The sequence below is a fragment of the Aptenodytes forsteri genome, unplaced genomic scaffold (genome assembly GCF_000699145.1).
Source record: "Aptenodytes forsteri isolate BGI_AS27 unplaced genomic scaffold, ASM69914v1 Scaffold92, whole genome shotgun sequence".
Taxonomy (NCBI): domain Eukaryota; kingdom Metazoa; phylum Chordata; class Aves; order Sphenisciformes; family Spheniscidae; genus Aptenodytes; species Aptenodytes forsteri.
The window spans coordinates 2592682-2603061 of NW_008794581.1; positions in this window are offsets into that span (position 1 = coordinate 2592682).

Below are 10380 nucleotides of genomic sequence, written 5' to 3' on the forward strand. Positions count from 1 at the left end.
TTCTTGGAACTCATTAACATATGCAAAAGTCTTTAACGCATGCGCTCTTATGTTCATTGGTGGTCTTCCAGGGTCCTCTGGTGGTCGTCAATAGTCTTCCTCACTGTGTCCGCTAATTGAACTCAGTCTTTTCACCTAGTTGCAGTAGCTGATTTCAGCATAACTTCCTTATGCATTCCACCCCTGTACACAGAGCTTCAAGGATTCCTTTTACCTATGGAATGTCCAGTCTGCAGAACATTTAGTTACTTCACTTCGACAAAGAAAACCGTATATCTCTTTAGTATTTCGGTATCAATCTGAATCAAAGTACTAATGCTCTCAGCCCAGTGTAAGCCAATCTGCAAGAATATGGTAAACAGCTATAAATGACTGTTAGGCATAACTTCGAGTCATTACAAAAGCAGTACGAGGAGGTGACTGGTCACTACTACCTCCAAAAGCAATAGCTATGAAGCAAACGCTATACAGAGGTATAAAGCATAGATGGCAGCAAACATAGAAAATATATGTTGCTTCAAGGCCTCTTGCTTTTCTTTTGATACTGTCTACCACCATGTGTGAACTGACTGAGGTCAGGAAAAAGTCTCTAGACTTCAGACTCATGATGTCTGTTTTAATGTTGGTTTTGATGATCTTTTTCATGAAGATGCTCTAGCCTGATTCTCACTGTGCAGCTGGCTCCCACGTGCAGTGCAAGTCAGCAGTTCTGTAAAAAGAGGCTTTCTATGCTCTGGCCCTTCTGGACAAGCCTCTCTGTCACAGGCATCACCCCACATAATCACTTCCAGAAACTTATTCTCCGTTCTCTTGATCTTCCCTTTAGCCTTCTCTCCAAGGCTTTCCACACAATAGTTTTGAGGGCTTATACAGATGCCTTCCATCAAATCGTGGGTAAGTTCCAACAGTAAAATGTACTTCAGCAGAAACAGTATCTCAGCCCTTGTAAGGATGTGTCGTAGTTTAACCCTGGCTGGCAACTAAGCCCCACACAGCCACTTGCTCACTCCCCCCGGGTGGGATGGGGGAGAGAATCAGAAGAGTAAAAGTGAGAAAACTCATGCGTTGAGATAAAGACAGTTTAATAGGTAAAGCAAAAGCTGCGCACGCAAGCAAAGCAAAACAAGGATTCATTCACTACTTCCCATGGGCAGGCAGGTGTTCAGCCATCTCCAGGAAAGCAGGGCTCCATCATGCGTAACGGTTACTTGGGAAGACAAACGCCATCACTCCAAACGTCCCCCCCTTCCTTTTTCTTCCCCCAGCTTTATATACTGAGCATGATGTCACATGGTATGGAATGTCCCTGTGGCCAGTTTGGGTCAGCTGTCCTGGCTGTGCCCCCTCCCAGCTTCTTGTGCACCTCCAGCCTTCTCAGTCGGTAGAGCATGGGAAGCTGAAAAGTCCTTGACTCTGTGTAAGCACTGCTCAGCAACAACTAAAACATTGGCGTGTTATCAACTTTGTTCTCATCCTAAGTCCAAACCACAGCACTGTACCAGCTACTAGGAAGGAAATTAACTCTATCCCTGCCGAAACCAGGACAGGTGCTCAGTAAGGAACCTGAGAATGGCAAGTAACTTGCATTTATTGCGATCCCATACCCAGCAAAATGCAAAACTGATAATAAAACATTCATTAGTACTCAGACAAATAAGTACACTACATTGGCTCCATGCAGATTGCAGCACTACAAGACGTGCTTATACTATTACAGGCGTTGGCCTATGGGTAACATCCCTGGTCTCAGCCCAAGTGATGGGGAGTGGGGCAGGTCTACATTGCTGGAGGCTGTTGTAGACAGTGATCCTTATGTAACCTTTGGGCCAGGAAGTTCCTACAGCTTCTGCTGAAAGGTATGGCAGGAGATGGTCAGTGTGTGCCTTGTTTCCTGAGTCAATCTACTAATGATTCACTATAGGGTTGAAAGGACGTGCACTGAGTTGGGAATGGCTGGTCATTATGTTGTTACATCTATTTCAGTACAGACCTATGTGCTCAATAATATAAAGAAAGTGAGTACCAAAATGGACCATATAGTGCTTCTGGTAAATAAGAAACACGGTCATGACCAGAATACAGAGGCTGAGAGATCCGCAGTGTTCAGGTGAGAGAGAAATGAGGTAAAGAAGGGTAACGTTATACAACAATCATATACTATCTCTAGAAAACAGGGACAGCAAGGACAGATCTAAATGCTTTGGAAGGGCTGATGGATAGCTGAAGAGCTGGTACTGTCTCTTTGGATACTTTGGAAAAGCCAACAACTGATAGGGCTTTTTCCAGTCTTGCCCTGTGGGACTAGATTTTTCACATGGATATATTACTTTTAAATATTATTAGAGAGGTAAAAGTTACCATGTTGTTACTTCCCAGGTAAAGATTAGAAAAAAAGTGCTGTGAACAATGACAGAGCTTTATTTAATCTTAAATTAAATGGAAAGACAAATAAAAGTCGGTCACTAGGTAATTTTTTTTTAATTTCAAAGGAAAACTGGGAAAGCTTAGAACTTTTTTAGCTAAAAATGCAAATGGTTTATGGAATTTATATTGAATTTATGTAGGAGAGTTCCAGGTGTACATAAAGGACCACCACAGAAAGAATATTAAGATAAGCAGATTGCCTACAAGGAATGCATTAATGGATTAGTGAGCAAATAAACTCATGTCAGAAAGTGTGGCAGAGGGGTGAGAATTTCCTAATTAATTTCTGTTTAAATAATGTGCTGTCAGCAACCCAGAGACCTAGGGAACATAATCTGCCCAAATTTTCTTAAAATACTGGCCAGTGAGGCACAGTTTATTTTTATACATGATCATCTACCTTTCAAAACCTTTCATCTTATATTCACCTTTATTTTAATTTTTTTTTTCTTTATTGGCCTTAATATTCAGTTTTTTCAATGTATTATTTCAGATTGATTTTTTTTTTTTTTTTTTTTTGTTTTTTTTTTTTTTGGCCATACACAGTTGTTGTTCCTCCTTGTTTCTCCTATGTGGTACTTAACTAAGAAAGAAACAGTCTCTCTCCAAGAGCTCCAGGTATTGCAAAGCCAAGCTGTGCAATGTATCAAGTTTTTTTTCCCAGAACAATATTGTGTTGGGACATTTGACCTGTTGGTAGGAAGATAAATTTTGGTATGATAATCATTGGTATGAAGGCAATAACATAACCAAAACAACAACAAAACTCCCCACATTGTTTACATGACTTTGGAGAACTAACCTGTTTTCTAAGGAAACAATAGTTTGCTGTCTAATAATCCCAAACTTGGGGCATGACTACTCATGATTCAACCTCAACATGAAATAGTGCAGAAGATATGGACTAAACTATACATGTTATTAAACTGCAGATATCACCCCTTTACCCCCAATAAGCAAGGATAGGAATATAATGATATCTCTCTTGGATGTCATTAACACAGCTTTCACAAAGGGGATGTTCCTTCAAAAAGTAGCAAATCCAGTTAGCGGTAAACTAAAGGAAAAATTGGGCTCTGAACCACCACAGCTATACTGATGTTTGCAAAATGTCATACTGGACATACACGGAAAGTCTGCAGAGCCTATAAAAGGTAAGGGCCAGTGTTCAAAGCAAAGATTTTGTCAGCATGTCTCTGAGATGGACTCAAGGGCAGAGCTGGAACTGTGCTTGATTGGCCTTATAAAATGTCCATCTCAGTGGTGCAGAAAGCCGCAGAGCATTGACGTAGATTGTAATTGATATAGCAGCCCAATACCAGACGTCTGATATGAAAGATAACTGAATCAGATAGGCTTTGTTATGCCTCAGATAGTTCCTTCAGCTACTGGCATCATATACAATGACTAATCGGAATGACAGAGAAGTAATTAGACATCAACTGATTGTGGAAAATCTTTCTGCAGATGAATAATATGGGAAAGGTAAAGTAAGCCTCCCCTTACAGGCTTCTTTTCATCCTCAAAGGAGCCAATGGAAAAAACTCCCCAGAGTCACAGTTCCTGTGGGTGTTTCCTGGGGCACAAAGCTCTTCAAAGAGCAGAGGCAGGAGACAGAATGAAGTTGTCCATCACGATGAAGACTGGTGCAGGTTTGGGACTGATCCTCAAACTGCTGCAAACCATGTGAAGAGGCTGGCATGGCTGGGGAACATTTGAAATGAGGGCAAAACAGACAAGTCCCCTCTGTAGGTCTGGCAGGTTTGAAAGCTGTGCTCACACTAGGGAGGTTCAGATCCCCAGAAAGGCCAACATGAGCTGTAGCCTTTGATTGCTGCCATGATGAAAGGTTGCAGAAACAGTGGCTGATCTCCAAGGGCTGATGGAGTCATAAGAAGTGTACAATGCCATAAACTGTTGCTGCCTGTAGAGATGAGGTTGTTAATCTGGCTGCACTACAAACCCAGGACAGGGCAATAAGCACACTGTCTATACTCCAGTGTTCATGACCCTTGGTCTTACGTTCAGGATTTTAGACAACAACAGCAGTAATACACAGCTGGAGATCTGCTCGATTTTTTTTTTTATTGAAGTACTGCATGTTTTCTCTTTTTTTCTTTGTACATTTGGAACTTTGTTTTGGTTAGGGAAAGCCAGCATCCACCCGGCTCCAGAAATGCTATCAGTGCAGCTCCTGAATTATTTTAGCAGCAGGAGTTTCAAAACTCAATGTAGTTGGCACTCTCTGAACCCAGAGCTCCTGCTGTGCCTTTGAGCTCTGCTTACTCTTGGATGAAAACTACAGAGCTCTCTACTGCAGCAAGCCATGGATGAGTTTTTTTACAACCTTCAAGTATACTCCCGCTCAGGTGCTCTGACAGGCAAGACAACAGAGATACATCTCTTTAGTTTCATGAAATGCAGTGTAACTGTTTCAAGAACTCTTTAATTTTTGTTCTTGCCAGGGTACTTTGAAATCCCTAGGGTATTTTAATTAATATTTTGATAGCCAGTATGAAGGTGGCTGTTAGTGCTTCATGGATGACTGCCAGTGAAGATTAAACATCCCTCAGCACTTCAAGTCGCCTCTTGATGGGCGCTTTTAAGTAGTATTTGAGCTTTATTGTGGTGATGGTCCTTTGACATCTACTGCCCCCATAAATGCATGCTGCCCTGTCCCGCTGTTTCTATTAAGTGGTCCTTTGGCTTTGTAAAGCTCTTAAACCTTGAGCATACTCACTGTGCAGTGCTTACTTCGAAAGTTCACGAGCCCCATAAGGAAAAGGAAACCAATGGTAATAGAAGTGTTACAAAGTGCCACAGTGTGGAATAATGCAAATATTTGTAGAAAGTAATTCTGTTTAAGCTTTGTGTCTTTCTTCTATTCCACTTCTGCCATACTGTATTTTTAGAAGTACCTTTTATTTCATTATGAGTAATTACTATTTGTGGAGCTCTTGGAGACCTGAAATAAAAGTGTCCTTTCCAAATACCATCGATAGGCGATTGTAGAGCAAGGCATTTCCGTGAATATGCATTTAGTCTTTAGGCAAACTTGATTTATCAGTGCTCTTCCTGTTTCGTGTTGTTGTCCATTAGAATTTAAAGTGAACAAATGAGATGCATGACAACAGATTTATACCAAAGCATCTTCTTGACAGCAAGTGTTCAACTCTTACATGTTAACATTCATGCCAGAAAGGAGAGAAACCTGGATGACTTACACGTCTAGCGAGCATCACTTAAGTTTGAAATGTTCTCAAGTATGTAATAAACATAAATTTATCTTTGTCATCAGAGACTACAGAACAGTCTAAAGGTCTATATAAAGAAATGAAATACAATTTATTTATAGGCTAGGACTAGCTTAATAATGTTTCCATTTAGAAAAAAACTATTAGAAATGTACCTTTTATAAACTAGAAATAAATTAATTATTATAGAACTAGGATACTAATGCTATCCCTAAAAAGCAACTGAACATGCTCCAGCCAAGGGCCAAAAATAACTTTAGCTGCTCCAGGCCAGAACCAGAAGAATGACACTTCTCTGTACTATAGTGTATTATATATACCTGCCTGTCCAACTCGGCTGCTGTACAGAGGCTGTGGAGGAGAGGAGATCCCCAGGTGGGCAGGGAGCAGGAGGTGGGAGTGGAAAGCGACGGTGAACATCAGGGGCTGATGACACTAGGTGCCTGGAAAGGAGGGGGACAACGGGGAAAGGCATGGCTGGGACCAGCAGCTGGGGGGTAAGGAAAGGGAGGCTGAGGGAGGGAGTCCATGGGGAAAGTACATCTTTCACCCCTCCCTAACATTCATCAACATTGGGGTGCCACAGTCTCCTGTTGCAACCTGTCACTCAGTAGCTTCAGAAGCAGTGGAAAGTGTGGTCGACGCAGAGATCCAAAGCCTGGAAATGACTCTTGGGAGCCCATATGATATGCTCTAATAAGAAAGCTTAACATGAGCTTTCTGCTATTTTCTATATTTTTTCAAGAGAAACAAATAGGAAAATATCCCCTTTAATCTGTGCTCATGTTATTATTAAGAGTGCAGAGCAATTTGGCCAAAGGTTGCAGAACTTCACTATTAAGTCTGCAAGTGTGGCTGAGGTCAGCACTTTGTAAATGTTACTTCATTTAACTTTTATTTCATGCTTATGGTTTTTCCTCATTAGGCCTTCTATTGCAGTGAGCATGAGCGAGGGGCTTGCTTTGCAGCCATGCAGTGACCGCACAGGGGAGGAAGGGAGTACCCTCCCTCACATGGGGCAGGGTAGGGAAGGCAACTGCTGAACGAGACAGCACCTTGCAGGAAAGGGAAGCCTGCCTGATGCAGCTGGATGCTATTTGGAAGAAATGGCAGCTGCCGTGCCTCTGCCACTGACTCCTTATTTACTTCTACACTAGCTGACCAAACCCTGATCTTTGGTAGCTGTCAGCATTTTATGGATACTCAGTTCATCTCATGGGGTTCTATCTGCAGAACACCTGATGAGACCTAAACATAACTGCAAATGAAATGATGGAGAGCTGTTCTTTCCATATGTAGTGTGCTGCACAATGCAAAACTCTCACAAAATAAGGTCTTGGTTATCCACAAATAGTATACTTCAAATCAGTGAAATATTTTGACCTTAATATGCCTCTTTCTGTGTTTTCCATCTCTAAAATGAAGGTAGCAATACCACTTAGATCTAGGTACTTTATGAAATGCTAAAATGATATACGAAGATCATACTAGAGAACATGTGATTACTACTATTAATACAATTGGGTCCTAAGAGGTAGATTCTGAGAATGACTGGTAATGAAGAGGAAAATCAGCTAGTATTGTCTGTTGGATGCACTGAATGAGGTAGGGATCTTATGGAAGAAATTTCTATGATTAAATAATAGGTAACATTTTCATAACAAACTCAAATACTAACAAAAATGTATTGTTATCAATGTTGAAGATTTTAGAAAATATTTTTTAATCTGTATCAATACACAGAGTGTTGAAATAAAATTACTTTTGATAATTAAAGATGTGCATTTTGTTACTCCTCTGGAGCTCTACTCAGACTGGACCCCCATATTAGTCTCCAGAAATGTTTTAATCAATGGAAGAATTCTTCAATTTGAGCAGCTAAAATCACCAGAACTACATACACTTGCTATGTGAAATAAGACAAACCCAGAATAAGTGTTATTTTTAATAAAAATAAACTATTTTAAAATTCATAATAACATTACAGCTATTGTTTCTAGTGTGTTGATGTATCCAGTTACAGAAGAGAGTATTTCCGCTGATGTTTAGATGGCAGCTGTATTGTGAGGAGCCTTTGGCAGATCCTAATAAATGAATAAAGCTAATGGAATAGTAACATCCATGTATAATACTAAATTGCTTCCTGCTGCAAGAACAAAGTTTCATTGGAAATATTTTTAGTGTGAGTAAATATCAGCTTCTTTTTGAAATTCTTTTGCTAGTTAGGGCAAACATTAGATATTGATTTTGATTCACATCTCAAGCTATCTGCTCAAATCTGATTTTTATCCTTAAGTTTATTTGAAGAATACAATATCTGGGTTAAAAATAAGGCTCATAAAGTTAATGACCTACAGGTCCTCTGAAGTCCTGCCAGTTTTGGAATTATCCTTTCAGAGACAAATAAAACACTGTTGTTTGCCAGGTAATCCTACTGCCAAATAAGAAAAATATATTGTAATTTACAGCATTTACTTTCAGATGTGCAAACAGTTTTACCCAGAGTTAGAAAAAATCAGTGAAATGGCTTTCTATAGGTACACTGTAAACAATATAAATGTGTAGTTAGCTTAGTAAGAAAAGACTCCTGAAAGACTGAAAATAAAACGTTTTGCTTTTGAAAGGCCATTAAAATCCAAACTGTTTCTTTAGCATGTCTCTAATTGCAGGTACAGGCTGCTACTTCGGCCTCAGTGGGGGTGGGTTCCAAATCCAGAGTCAGTCTGTGATATCTGGATATTCAGAATTGCTTTCAGCCGGTCATATTTATTCTAATATTACATTTCCTGTTATAGTTTAAAGTGCCAAGTCCGTAACAAAATATTATTTTTAACAGGCAGATTTGTTAACATGAAAATCGCCAGACAAATATTAAGCCCTGAAAATAAATCTGCAACTAACTGACACACGAGTCTTATTCTATATTCTCTCTTCAGTGGCTGATTGTTTTCCTGCAGAGAATAAAGAAGCCATTAATGTGTAATGAAAGAAACAGCTTCATTATTTTCTCTTTGAAAAATACATACTTAGCCATATGGTGCCTTTTGTACACAAGGATTTTCTCTTGCTAACAAGTTCAGTGCTGATAGTATGATTACGTAGCTATCACACCATTTACAGTTGTGAAATACCTTCTTGGATATCAATCAGAAGGTCAAAGGCAAAGTGGCTTTTTGTTACTTCCAACACCACAGATCCTGTGAATGCTCTGGCTCTGGTAGCAAGTCGCCACATTGGCTGTGTGTGTTATTAAATAGGCTTTTTTGTGTTTACAGTATGAAGCAAACTGACTGCTATAATAAAACAATGTAGGCTTACATGAAATGATGCTCAGCTAGTGCAGAACTCTCTCTGGGTAACAGCAGAAAAATACACATATTTACATATATCCTAGCTGGAAAATGTATGCTCTTTGCATCTGGAAGGAAGCACATTGTTTCTCTGAATTGCTCATAGCCAGACCAGCTGCTGCTCTAGAAGTTACAGCTGATGCTGAGTCAAACACAAGAATGAAAAAGCAACACTTTCTCTTGCAAATCTCCCTGTTTGTGCTAACCGTCTTGCCTCCGTGGGTGAGAAAAACATGACTCCCATAATTCTTCATTGGTTTATGTTGCTAATTTGCATGACCTTAGTGATGGATTAATCATGGACTCAAGCAGGCTTCTGGAATAATATAGGAACGTACAGTTGAGTTAAATCAACCCTTTTGAAGGTACTTCTATGGAGGGACTGGTAAAGGATAGTTGGGATAATTGTGAAGTTCTCAGGTTATTACAGTTGCATTTTCTACTGATCTAAGCAACTCCTTAAGACTTTGTAGAGATGTCATCAATACATAGATTGCTTCATATCTTGCTTATTTTAATGCATATTCCTTAAGGCGACATCATAAACTGAAAAATGAGTAAGTAAAAGGGGGTAGGTAGGTAAGAGTAATATCAAATACTGCACCTGGCCTTGGGCTTGTTTGAAAATTTGTGTAGTTTTAAAACTGTTTTCTCTCTCTTTTTTTTTTTTTTTAATGTTTCCTTCATGCTACCTGTATATGAAACCAATAGTGAGAGCTGACAGTGTAACGGATGACCCAGTGGAGAGGAGCCGCGTTGGGGAAGCGGCTCTGGACCGAAGTGGTGCACCATCTGCTCCCCTCTGGGTAGAGCAGTAAAGATGAGACCTGCTGCCCTGGTTCTTGCCAAGCACACCCATGGAAATGTGCTTTTCTGACTGATGGCACTCTCAATACCTGCCATTATATGCGTTTTGGAAATCTGACCCTTACATTGCTGATCACACATTTCTTATCAATCTCAAGGCCTCAGCGAACTCAAAATGACAGGCAAGGAAATAGCCTTGCCTCTTAGTTTTATTCAGAGGACATCTGTCCTACATGGTCTTATTCAGTTCATCCTACTGTTAGTCCTTTTTCCTGCATTGTCCCTCTCCATTCTGTTGGCTTAGACATCGCTTTCTGGGGCAGCGGGTTGTCATTTACTATGTATGATAATGATACTAGAATCATAGAATAGTTTGGGTTGGAAGGGACCTCTAAAGGTCATCTAGTCCAACCCCCCTGCAATGAGCAGGGACATCTTCAACTAGATCAGGTTGCTCAGAGCCCCGTCCAGCCTGACCTCAAATGTTTCCAGGGATGGGGCACCCACCACCTCTCTGGGCAACCTCTGCCAGTGCTTCACCACCC